Source organism: Orycteropus afer, unplaced genomic scaffold (genome assembly GCF_000298275.1).
Source record: "Orycteropus afer afer isolate SDZICR_OR568_19922 unplaced genomic scaffold, OryAfe1.0 scaffold00019, whole genome shotgun sequence".
Lineage (NCBI taxonomy): Eukaryota > Metazoa > Chordata > Mammalia > Tubulidentata > Orycteropodidae > Orycteropus > Orycteropus afer.
Window position 1 is genome coordinate 21,141,821 of NW_006921606.1, and position 14,134 is coordinate 21,155,954.

Consider the following 14,134-nt stretch of genomic DNA (forward strand, 5'->3'; position numbering starts at 1 on the left):
TTACTAGGGGGTAGGGAGAAATGGGATAATGAGGAGTTATTGCTTATGAAGAGGTACTGAGTTTATTTAAGGTGATGAAAAACACTTGGAAATAGACAGTGGTGATGGTTGCGTAACATGGTGAATGTAATTAATATCACTGAATTGTACACTCAAAATTGTCAAAATGAGAAATGTTTTGTTATCTATATTTCACCACAAATTTTTAATGGCAATTAAAAAATTCATTTGTGCAAAGTTATTGAAAGTCAAGATATCAATCTAGTATAAATTATAATCCTATTCAACTGTTAAAGCATTAACTTTCCCAGTCCCAAACAAGTTTTTTTTGGCATTTGTTTCTCTCCTGACAGTTTCCACCTCTATTCAAGAAGTACTATGTCCCACACCCCACACACCACCACCACCATTTAGAGCAATGAGTGGTAAAAAAAAGTCCTGAGTTCTGTAGTTTTTACACACTCTCCAGTATATCCTGTTTATAAAGTCCAAGCTGGAAGGACATAGAAGCCAAGGACTTTTTATCAGGAGGTTAGCAAAGCATACTTAAAATAAATAAATCAGTCAAAACCAAACAAAAACCTTGGTGGCAAAAGTGAAGAGCTGGATTAGATCATTAGGATGGCACAGCCAGTCTCTTCCTTTCCTTCTGAATATTTTCAAACAACATAGCTTTCCCTAGAGTCCATCAGGCAAACAAACCTCTGATTGTTCCATACATTAGAGCCCCACCAAGGCCCAATGGATGAATTTTTTTTTTTTTTTTTTATGATTTTCTCCACCTTCTTATCCTTGTCTGCCCTCTATTTATTTAAAAAATATTTAGTGAACACCTGCTATCTGTCTTGCAATGCCCTAGACACACAGGATACAAAAATGAGAAGACTGACATGTGTCCTCAAGAAGCCATCAAACAGAGAAGACAGCTCTGGTGCGTAGTGCCTAAGGCACTTGACTGCTAACCAGAAGGATGGTGGTTCAGACCCATCAGCCACTCCTCAGAAGGAAGGTTGGGCCATCTACTTCCATAGTGATACCACCTTGGAAACCCTTGGCATAATACAAGTGTCTTGATGTTTAAGTTCACACTGCAAACATCACCCTCTGCATGGAACTTACAGGAGGTAGAGGTCATTCTCACCTTATCCCCTACCTCAAAAGGAGGACACAACAGGGCTTCTTGAGGTGGGGAGAAGATGAGAATGGCCTCTACCTCCTGCTGTTTGCAAGTTCCCAACAGGATATGATGGGCAAGGCCAGAGTCCCTGCACAAGGTCCTAAGCTGGGCAGGAAAGGGTATGCCATGCGGAGGGAAGAGCATGAGCAAAAATAAAGGGGCATGGTTAATAATGGAATAGAAAATGGCTGAAAAGTAGATCGGGAACAGCTTATAAGGAGCTCCTATGCCACCCTAAAGAATTTAGACAAGACAGTACAGTGTGGTAGAAAGAATGTGGATTATAGAGTGAGGAAAACCTAGCTTGAATCCTTCCCATTATTTCCTTATTTAGCTATGTGGCCTTAATCAAGATATGTAATTTTTCTGAACTAGGAATTTCTGTGAAATACAAGTAATAATGCACCCATCTGTGCATGGAAGCTTGCATGTTGCTATGATGCTGAACAGGTTTCAGCAGAGCTTCCTGCTGTAGTTTCTCCATCTGTAAAATGAGAGTAGAGTACTATCCTATAGAGCTGGTGTCAGGAGTAAATGGCACATATGTACAAATGTTAGGTAAGAGTTAGATGTCACAATCATTATTACCATGTATCTAGACCTGAGGAACATCAAATATTTTCAAAGCACAAGAACAACACAATCTGTGACAGTAATATGGAGCGTGGATGGTAGGAGACAGAAGATCTGAATGCCAGCAGAGAAAGACCTAGAAGGTTATGATCATGATAAGGAAGAAGAAAAAAGCCCAAGTCAATACAGTGATAAGAACAGGAAAAGATTTGAGGAGCATTTTAAAAATGGAGTTATGCCTTAGGGGAAATTGGAATGGGTTTGAAATCAATTGGATGTATGCTGGAATGGAAGGGCATGAAAGAGAGTCACCTGGATCTAGCCTTCCTCCAAATATATAAATGTGTGCAATGTTGTAAACATCCAGGTACACCTCTCTGCATTTTCCATGCACATGCATCTACTCACACACAAATGGAGACCCATGACAATTAGCACTCCTCTATAAGGTCCCTCCTGCATGGCACCAACTATTTGAGCTTGACTACTAAGGTGCATCTGAGCTTGACTACCAAGGTGCTTCTAACCCAAGCCATGGTATTTTCAATTGCCTCATTTGCATGTGAAAGCTAGACAGCAAATAAGGAAGACTGAAGAAGTGTTGATGCCTTTGGAGTATGGTATTGGCAAAAAATACCCAAAATACCAAAGACTGCCAGAAGAATGAACAAATCTGTTCTGGAGAAAATGTAGCCAGAATGCTCCTAGGAAGTGAGAATGGCCAGACTTCATCTCACCTACTTTGGTCATGTTGTCAGAAGGAACCATTCCCTGGAGAAGGATATCGTGCTTGGTAAAGTGGTGGGTCAGAGAAAAAGGGGAAGACCCTCAACAAGATGGACTGACACAGTGTCTGCATGATGGGCTCAAGTATAGCAAGGATTGTGAGGATAGTGCAGGACTGGCAGTGTTTCATTCAGTTGTACACAGGGTCACCATGAGTTGGAGCCAACTGGGAGGCACCTAACAACAATAACACTAACCAAAAGGTTGATGGTTCAAACCGCTCCAAGAAAAGCCTGGCAATCTGCTTCCATAAAGATTACAGCCAAGAAAATACTTTCAGATTACTTCTACTCTGAAGCACATGGGGTTACCATGAGTCAGAATTGACTCCTGGGGAACAGGTTTGTTTGTTTGGTTATTTAGTTTACCTTATTATAAGAACAGTTAGCCAAGTGATGCTATCTAGCTGCATTTTCAAATCCACATATTTAAACAGAATCCTTCAGCTGTGGTTTCCAGTCCTGCTTGGACACTAGAAGTTTCTAGGGAGCACTAAAAAATTCAGCACAATGGATTGACACGATAGCCACAATAATGGACTCAAAATGTACCAAAGATCATGAAGATGGCACAGGACCTGCCAGTATTTCTTTCAGGTGTGCATAAGGTTAAGGTTGCCACAAGTCAAAGACAACTCAACAGTAACTAACAAAAACTTCAGATGCCTGGTCATACCCCAGAGTGCATCACTTAATTGGCCTGGGGAGCAGCTGGGGCCCTGAGGATTTGTAAAGCTCTATGGAGGATCCCAAGGAGAGGGAGAAGCACAGCTTATTATTATTGAGGTCTCCTTCGGCACCAGTTCTTCTGTCAGAGTTCTAAAGCAGGCACAAGGTCCATGATCATGTCCCACAGGACATCTGTGTGCAACCCTCTACCACCAGCATTCCTATCCTAGTTCCTTTTCCATTGTGCTTTCTAACTAAGTCAAGGTCAGCTCCTCCTTCAGGCCCAACTCAGTGATTAGACTGTTATTTTGGAGTTATCAGAAAAAGTTTAGCTAGTCTTTCAAATGCTCCTAAAGTTCTTCTGAAAGATCTGAGCAAATAAAAACAATGTCTTCATTTATTCCCTTCTCCTTCTTTCTTAGCACAAACAAATCTGACAGATTCAATGATCTAACACAAGTTTATGATAGATAATGCAGTACAGGAAAACAAAGGAAGGCAGATTGATTGGGGAGCGGGAGTAGTTGGTGAGCTTCACAGGAGGTGAGGCCCAGAAGAGTCTGAATGAAAGCATAGGGCAGGAACAAGTCTGGGCAGGGTCCTCTGGACATGCCACAGTCACTGTTAGCAAGCTGGTGGGTCTGTGACCCAGAGACCTCCACCATGAGAGTGGAGGGCAATTGGAGTGAGAAGCGAGTGGGTGGGAAGGGTTGGAACAGAAGCATATTTCATTTCTGCCATGAGGCTAAATGATATCAATCCCAGGCAGCATATCTGAAACATGACAGCTGCTCCATTTTAGCAGGTGGGCCCCATCATAAAATACCATGCAGGTGTACACATTTACGATGATAGATATGGGTGGTGTAAAGAGAGACAGCTGTGGGCAAAACAAAAAGCAATCAGCTATGAGAGAGAAAGGTAACACCTGTGCCTGAGGGCTCATCCCAGCCCAAACCAGCTCGGGTCACAGGAAGAGAAAGGGCCTTTCCCTCCCTTGACCTGTGGCCTCTCCCAGGCCTCAGGGACTCTATCTCTATCAACACTTATTAAACCAAACCAACATTCTAAAAACAAGCTTTGTGAATCAATTAGATCAGAGGCTAATGTCTTCACTCACTTAAAATACAATTCTAAGAAGATACACTTATTAATTAAGTATACATGAGGCCATAAAACCCACTTGTGGCTTTTATATGGCAGTGAATAGTCCAGAGATCAAGGAAAATGTGTGCTAAAGGGAACAGCTGTCTTTACTTAATGGGTAATATCTGGATGATTAGAGACGAAGGAGCAGCAACTGTAGGAGGAAAAGGAAAAAGGACATGCCCTTTTCCTGGGCTAATTGGACAAGAAATTATTATTAAAAGAATATAATATATACCAAGTTTCTAGTTCCATGACTCAAAAATATTTGCTTGTATTACAGAATCTTCTTAAAAATTCAGATTCCCATGGTACATCATTCAGCAATAAACAGAAGTGAATTCTTGATACATGTTATAACATGGACGGACCTTGAAGATATATGCATAAAGTCAGTCAGACACTAGAACAAATATTGTATGATCCCATTTATATAAATTATCTATTGTTGTTGCTAGGTGTCACGGAGTCAGTTCCAACTCATAGTGACCCTATGTACAAGAGAACAAAATACCACCCAGTTCTGTACCATCCTCACAATCGTTGCTATGTTTAAGACTATTACTGCCGCCACTATGTCAATCTATCTGGTTAATGGTCTTCCTTTTTTTGCTGACCCTCTACTTTATGAAGCACAATGTCATTCTCCAGGGAATGGTCCTTCCTGATAACATGTTCAAAGTACATGAGACAAAGTCTCATCAAACTCGCTTCTAAAGAAAGAACACTCTCAGTGTACTTCTTCCAAGATAAGATTTGGTCATTCTTCTGGCAGTCCATGGTATATTCAATATTCTTCATCAACAACCTAATTCAGATGTATCAATTCTTCTATGGTCTTCCTTATTCATTGTCCAGATTTCACATGCATTTGAGGCAATTGAAAATACTATGGTTTGGGTCAGGCATACCTTAGTCCTCAAAGTGACATCTTTGCTTTTTAACACTTTAAAGAGATATTTCGTAGCCGATTTCCTCAATGCAATATATCATTTGATCTCTTGGCTGTTGCTTCCATGGGCATTGATTGTGTGTCCAAGTAAAATGAAATACTTAACAACTTCACACTTTTCTCCATTTATCATGAAGGCTCATTTGTGAAGATTTTTGTTTTATGTTGAGGTGTAATTCATACTGAAGGTTACAGTGTTTGATCTTCATCAGTAAGTGCCTTAAGTCTTCTTCACTTTCAACAAGCAAGATTGTATCATCTGCATATCTATCTCAGGTTGTTAATGAGTCTTCCTCCAATCCTGATAATGTGTTTTTCTACATATAGACCAGCTTCTAGAATTATTTGCTCAGATACAGATTGAATAAGGATAGTGAGAGGATATGACCCTGACACACACCTTTTCTTATTTTAAACCACACAATATACCCCATGTTCTGTTCGAACAACTGCCTCTTGTCTATGTACAGGTTCCTAGTGAGCACAATTAACTGTTCTGGAGTTCCCATTCTTCGCAATGTTATCTATAATTTGTTATGATCCTCACAGTCAAATGCCTTTGTATAGTCAATATAACACAGGTAAACATCTTTCTAGTATTCTGTTCTTTCAGCCAAGAGCCATCTGACATCAACCATGGCATCTCTCATTTCACATCCTCTTCTGAATCGAGCTTGAATTTCTGACAATTCCCTGTCAATGTACTGCAGCAAACATTTTTTAATTATCTTCAGAAAAGTTTTAGTTGCATATGATACTGTTCGATAATTTCCACATTCTGTTTAATCACCTTTCTCTGGAATGGGCACAATAATGGCTCTCTCCTAGTCAGTTGGCCAGTTAGCTGTCTTCCAATTTTTTTGGCATAGACAAGTGAGTACTTTCAGGGTTGCATCTGTTTGTTGAAACATCTTAATTGGCCTTTTGTCAAATCCTGGAGTCTTGTTTATCAAATTTATGCTCCAACCACAAATACACAAGCTGAAGAAATTGAAGATTTTTACCAACTTCTGCGGTCTGAAATTGATCAACCATACAATTCAGATGCATTGATAATTACTAGTGATTGGAATGTGAAAGAAAAAAAAAAGAAGAAGGATTCGTAGCTGGAAAACATGGCCATGGTGAAAGAAACGTGGGAGATCACATGATAGAATTTTGTGAGACTAATGACTTATTCATCACAACTATCTTCTTCAACAACATAAATAACAACTACGTGCATGGGCCTCACCAGACAGAACACACCGGGATCAAATCGACTGTATCGATGATGAAAGAGATGATGCAGAACTCAGTATTATCAGTCAGAACAAGGCCAGGGGCCAACTGTAGAACAGACCACCAACTGCTCATATACAAGTTCAAGTTGAAGCTGAAGAAAATTAACAGAAGTCCATGAGAGCCAAAGTACTACTTTGAGTATCAAAAAAACCAAATTCACTGCCATCGAGTCAAATCCGACTCATAGCGAGCCCTCCTTGGGTTTCCAAGGCAGTATCTCTATGGAAATAGATTGCCCAAACTTCCTTCCAAGGGGAGGCTGGTGGATTTGAACTGCCAGCTTCTGGTTAGCAGTCAAATGCCTGAGGCCCTATGCCACCACCAGGACTCCTATTTTAAGTATATCCCACCTGAATTTATAGACCATCTCAAGAACAGATTTGATACACTGAACACTAATGACTGAAGACCAGACGAGTTGTGGAATAACATCAAGGACATCACACATGAAGAAAGCAAAAGGTCATTAAAAAGAAAGAAAAGACCAAAATGGATTATCAGAAGAGACTCTGAAGCTTGCTCTTAAATGGACAGTAGTTAAAGTGAATGAAAGAAATGATGAAGTAAAAGAGAATGGAAGATTTTAAGGAGCAGCTCAAGATGACAAAGTGAAATATTACAATAAAATGAATAAAGGCTTGGTGTTAGAAAACCCAAAGGAAGAAAATGCTCAGCATTTCTCAAGCTGAAAAAAATTGAAGAAAGAAATTCAAGCCTCGAGTTGAAATACTGAATAATTCTATGGATAAAATATTGAATGATACAGAAAGAATCAAAAGAAGATGGAAGGAATACATGGTCACCATACGAAAAAGAAGTGGTCAATGTTCAACTATTTCAGGAGGTGGAATATAATCTAGATCATAAAATATCTAGAATAGGCAAAAGACAAAGAGACAAATTCATTCTTGGTTACAAAGGACTAGGAGGAGGGGGAATGTGGGTATCAGTTAATGAGCACTGAGTTTCTGTTTAAGGTGATGAAAAACTTTTGGAAACAGGTAGTGGTGAAGACTGAACAACATGGTAAAACCGAACTGTACACTTACAAATGACTGAAATGACATATTTTACATTACATATATTTACCATAATAATATGAAAAAATTGTGTTCCAAGAGTCCAAGGTTTTATGAAGCTTTTGGAGTAACCAATGCCCAGCTTGGGTTGAACACCACTGGCAGTCCAGGTGTCCAGGCACACACTCATGGTCAATCTAGAGCAGTGATGCTTAACCTTTAGTGGGTACCAAAATCATCTGGACTCCTGAGCCCCACCCCAGGGTTTCTGATGCAGCATGTCTGAGGTAGAACCTAAGAACCTGAATTTCTATCAAGCCCCTCCCTCCCCACCCCAGGTATTTGGGTGGTGCTGGTCTGGGCACCACACTTTGACAACTACTACTTTACCATACTTCTGTATTCAACAAGCCTACTCCAAATCAAAAGATTAAAGAATGTGTTTGTTAAAGTTAGACACAACTTGAAAGTACCTCCTCCTCATTGCCAGCTCACAGATACACTCTCCTCATGTGGACAAGCCTGGTTGCATTTCTGAGAGGCTCATTTCTAGGGTGCCTGAGTCAACTCAGGCCAACTATAGCACTGGCAGCCCAACCCAAAAGGGAGAATGTTAGCCTATATTGTGTCTGAAAAGCCATAAGGCAGGAGAGACCCAGAAGCTACAGCCACACACAGAGGCAGCCCTTCCTAAGGCGGCAGAACAGAATACGGTTAGGAGCCACTCAGTTCGCAAGAAGCCAAGCACTTAGAGGCCGCAGAAGCAGCTCAGGGCTGCTCTCAGAGGCCTTCCCTCCTAAGGTGTGTCTACCTTCTTACTCTGGCTTGGGCAGTGGCACCTGGGCCTGGACTGGAATCTCCTAGGTAGCTTTTAAAGAATATCAGTATGTAGGCCTCCCTCCCCCTCAAAACTCTGATATAATTGTTGACTGGTAGGCCTAGGTATCGGCATTGTTAAAGCTCCCCAGGTAATTCTAACACACCAGTAAGGTGGAGGACTGTCAAGCTAGTCACAGCAGGGTGTCCTTGGATCAGGGGAACCTTGAATTCAAAGTAGCTTTAATGAGCTCTTGGTCAAGTCACTTAATCTTTCTGCACCTATGAAATGGAGCTGAAAATAACTGCTTCTATGAAAATTAGATGAGATAATGTATCGGAGCATTTAACACACAGTAATTACTCATTAAAGAGTTAGCCTCAATTCTGGTACGCAGGTTTTTGTGATTTCTACTGCTTCAAATACAGACCCCCACACACAAAGTGTCTACTCTGTGGAAGGGGTCAGAAAAGTAACTATGATTTAGAAATAATCCTTGCCTCCTAGGATCTTACAATCTGGAGATAACAGAAAACAATAATCAAATCTGGGTGTATCACAGCCTACAATACAGGGTAAAGTGAGATAAATACCCTAAACACTGTGAGTAATAGTGGAATACCCTAAACACTGTGAGTAATAGTGGGAGACAAAAATGACCTTGAAAGCCAAGGTGAGGGTTTGTCCCTGATTTTGGAGGTCAATGCGGAGGCAAGAGAGGTTCTTGAGCAAGTGCCACCCTTTGCCAATATTATCTTGGCAGTGCTGCATAGCATGGAGTAGAAGACACTGTCAAGGTGGCTATTTCAATAGTACTGGTGCAAAATGAAAATGGAGCTCTGGTGGCATGGTGAGTAAGGCATTTGGCTGCTAACCAGAGGTTGGCAGTTCAAACCCACCAGCTGCTCCATGGGAGGAGAATGAGGCAATCTACTTCCATGAAGATTTACAGCCTTGGAAACCAACCCAGTGAGGGTCACTATGAGTCAGAATAAATTCGATGGCAGTGGGTTTGGTTTTTTGGTTTTTGCTTGGTGAAAAATGAGGGCTTGAGCAGGGTAGTGATGGCACAAAGTAAAAGAAGTGAACATGTAAGAAAGGTACTTCAGAGCTGGCAGCTGATTGGAGGCATGGGTTAAAGCAGATGGAGCCAAAAGGACTTGAAGGTGTTTCACAGAGCCTGGCTCAGTCTGGAGCCTACTGTGAAGACTGAGAGACATAACACCTTGTGAGGCTATGAGCATTCACAAGGTGTCAATGAGTGCGCCAAGAATCCTGCATCTAAATACTCTTCTGATCTGAGCTCCAGCAAATAGGAAAAAGCCAAGGGGACTGCCCCCATGGGGAGGTGGGGCCTCAAAAGAAGCTGTAAGATCAGCAGCAAGTCTTGTGTCAGGTAACAGGCACAAACAACAGTCAGAGATACCAATGTCACATTAAACTACAGTCACACACATGATCCAGCTGGTCCCCTCAAGGGAGTTCCTGAACAGCAGTTGGCAAATTCTTCTATAAAGAGCCAGATATAAATATTTTAGGCTCCTGGACCATATGGTCTCTGTCACAACCACTCAGCTACTGTGAACATAAGCAGCATGGACAGACAATACAAAAACGAATGGCCATGGCTGTGTTTCAATAAAACTTTATTTACAAAAACACATGGGGCTGGATTTGGCCCATGAGCTGTAATTTGCTGACCCCTGCTATATACTTCTTCATCAATCCAGTTTTGAGAATCAAATTAGTCCTGCGTCTGAAATAAAAACAATGGTCATGTTAAAAAATTTGAAGTACTCCTGTTGCTAATACAGAAAAGTCATCCTAGACACAAGTTTAATGTACTTTTTAAAAAAAAAAAAAATCCCAATTCAATTTCATGTCCAATGTGCCAAGGACATTTCTTCTTTTAGTAGAGGGGGGAAAAGAGCTAGCCACCTAAGCCCAGATATTATTTCCCCATGATGAAAAAGCAACAGCAATTTCATCACCTGAGTGAGGCAAGTGAAGCACGTTGTATGGTTTTGTTTTTCATTTTAACAGCAGCTCCTTGGAAAGTAATTTAGGGCATTAGAGAAACAGCACACAAAATGCATTCACTTGCAAAGTCCAGGATAGAAGGTTTACAGAACCAGATAACAGAAGAGAACATAGAAGCAGAACCAGATAACAGAAGAAAACATAGAAGCAGCCTTTATTTCTGGTGAAATGACTTAACCTCTATTATGCCCTAGTGGTGCAGTGGTTCAAACCCACCAGCCACTTCATGGGAAAAAGATGTGACAGTCTGCTTCCATAAAGATTTATAGCCTTGGAAACCCTATGGGGCAGTTCTACTTTGTCCTATAGGGTCTCTATAAGTCAGAGTTGACTTAACAGCAGATTTGGTTTGATTTTTGGTATACCCAAATAATAAACAGTTATGACTTTAGTACTATTTTTTCTTTAAAAAGTGAGTAAGAATTGCATAGAAAATCTGCCTTGGAAACTAAATTTGCCCTCATGCAGCCCACACAACACTCTGAAGGCATCAACATGTGAGGAGGCAGGAAAGGGCCTGGAAAGCCTGCAAGATACTGAGTACCACACACTAATGATGGGAGATCAAGCGACATAGTTAACAACCCACAAATTCCTTTTCCTATCTGCAATTAAAAACAAAAAAAACACTGCCATCGAGTTGATTCCAACTCATAGCAACCCCCATTGGGTTTCTAAGTGGCTGATGGGGTCAAACTACCAACCTTCTGGTTAGCAGCCAAATGCCTTAACCACTACACCACCAAAACTACTTTTATCTGCAATATGGAGGTGGCAATTCCACCCTCACAGCCTGTCACAAGGTTCATGGAGGGGGAAGCATTCTACAGGACATCAGTCATGTGATTGCAGTCATGCCTGAGGTTGTGAAAATGCAACACGCTTTTCCTTTGCTGTATCCAGAGATGTATCTGGAGAACCTGCCTGTGCCCTGGGTCCCTCACTGTTGTTCCCACTATACCTTGGTCTTTATTAGGAGCACTATCATTTTCTGTGATCACTGGGAGCCCTTGACCTGAGAATGAGTCTCAGCCTGGCTTTTTCTAGAGTTTCGTTGGTCTCTCTGTCTCTGTGACTCTATCACTGCTATTTGCTGCATCTTTTTCTACTTCATAATTGCACCCTTCTCAGACAATTTTTCCCTCTACACCTCACTTCTTTATGTTTCTCATCACCCTCATTTCATACTCTGTTCTCTAAATAACCTTAAAGTATAACAGAGGAGCATGATTTATTATTCCTTATAGTTAGCGAATTTTTATTCATATCAATTAATCCTAAAAGAATGAATAACATTTTATGATTCTCTTCTAAAACAAACTTAATTTTATGGCTTCCTACATATAAATCTCATCATTGATTTTTCTCTGTAGGTCAATGGCTCATTATAGGAAAACAAAGATTCTCCAACCCTGCAGGGTATACTCAACTACTAGAATTTTCTTCCACTCAGGTTACTGAGTGAAAGAAACTTACTAAAGAAACCTCAGGAACAATAGGAGTTCAATGAGTCCCTCAGCATTCAACATAAAAATGTATAGACCATAAAGTGTATCAGGCATAGTCTTAAGAAAGAGATTTTAGTCTAAAACGCTAAAACTTTATGTGTGTGCCTACACACAACACAGGCAGAATCATAGTCACTGAATCAAGCTCCTTTACTATGCCCTGGGACCCTGGGTCACTGTGCGTTGAACCGAAAAATCTGTATTGAGTGAGTACCTGAGACAAATCCAGGTGCTGGAGATATAAAGCTTGATGAGACTTGGTCTCTGCCTTCAACCAGCTCACAGTATAATGAAGAGGACAAGTATGAAAACAGGCAAATTACATAAAGGGTGAAGAGAGCTACTCCCTACCAGAATACAAAGAAGCAGACGTTAGTGTTATAGCAGCCCAAGAAATAGGCAGTGCCTGAGGCACTTGACTGCTAACCAGAAGGGTGGTGGTTCAAACCCACCAGCTACTCCTCAGAAGAAAGGTTGGGCAATCTACTTCCATAGTGATACTTCCTCGGAAACCCAAGGAGGGGTCGCTATGAGTCGGGACTAACTCAACGGCAAACAACACCACCACCACCACCCAGAAGTGGGGAAGGAAAGGGGCATCAAGGAAGGCTCCCCAATGGGCATAATATAAATTATAATCATATTGAACACTGATAAATTACTTATACTCCAGGCACAGTGTGAAATGTTTTACATATATGAACACATCTAGTGGATTATTATTCCATGAGGCAAGTAGCACTATTATTGCAGTTTTATAGATGAGAAACCTAGGCTGGAAACAATAAATATCCTGCCAATAGCCATGCAGCCAGTGAGTAGAGGAGCCAAGATTGAAACCCTTCCTGTTGCTGGCACCTTAGTGACAGCTCCTCTCTCCAATCAGTGAAAAGTCTCCTAACTTTCACTGGAGGTTGCTCTGAGGGGACACTATCAGGTAAGTAAAGGCAACTCCAGGGAATTAGTAACAAAACTCACTATAAAAACATTTCTACAGCATGTAACCAGCACAGTATCACTAATGAAAAGGATGATATGAAAAGGTGCACAAGAGGTAGAGACAACAAAGGTAAATACTATTCACATATACAATACTGTATTATAAGTAATGTTGTTGTTGTTGTTACGTGCCATGGAGTCGGACCTGACTCATAGCGACCCCTCCTTGGGTTTCTGACGCGGTATCACTACGGAAGTAGATTGCCCAACCTTCCTCCCAAGGAGTGGCTGGTGGGTTTGAACCACCAGCCTTCTGGTTAGCAGTCAGTAATAGCAAATACTAATCTATGGGTGGATACATAGGTAGACAGGCAAGAAGATCAGGTATGAGTAGGTGAACAGGAATATACCCACAACTATACACACATTTGGCAGATGAAATTCCTACATATATATTTGTATGTGCTATAAAAATGTCTATGTACATTATAGGACTAATGGGACAAATTTAGGATAACTTCTTAGCCACAACTAAGCACCATGAGGGAGTGAGTCACTTGGCCTACAGGCTTGGGACCATGGTTGCAGGAGGACATCAAGCTCAATTGGGACAACAAAGTACACAAAAACATTCTACATCCCACTTTGTTGACTAGTGACTGGAGTTTTAAAAACTTGCTAAACGGAAAAAAAAAAAAAAAAACACGGCCATCAAGTTGATTCCAACACATAGTGACCCCCACTGGATTTCCAAGGCAGTAAATCTTTATGGAAGTAGATTGCCCTTTCTTCCATGGAGTGGCTGGTGGGCTTGAACTACCAACCTTCTGGTTAACAGTCAAATGCCTTAGGCGCTGTGTCACCAGAGCTCCCTAAATGCTTGCTAGTGGCCATCTAAGATGCAAGTATTGGTCTCTCCTCATCCAGAGTTAAGAAGAGTGAAGAAAATCAACGATGTGTGGAAACAATTAGTCTAAGGGACTTGTGGACTATGGGAACCTCAGCCTACATAAACTCTGAGACCAGAAGAACTATATGGTGCCCCGCTACCAATGCCAACTACTTGGATCAAAATTAGAGATCTTAGATAGAGTGGGAGAAAAAAAATGTGGAACAAAACTAAACAACACAAAAACAACCAGGATTCACAGGGGACATCAAGCTCAAATGGTATAACATACTACACAAAAACACTGTTCCACGTCCTACTTTGGCGAGTAGTGGA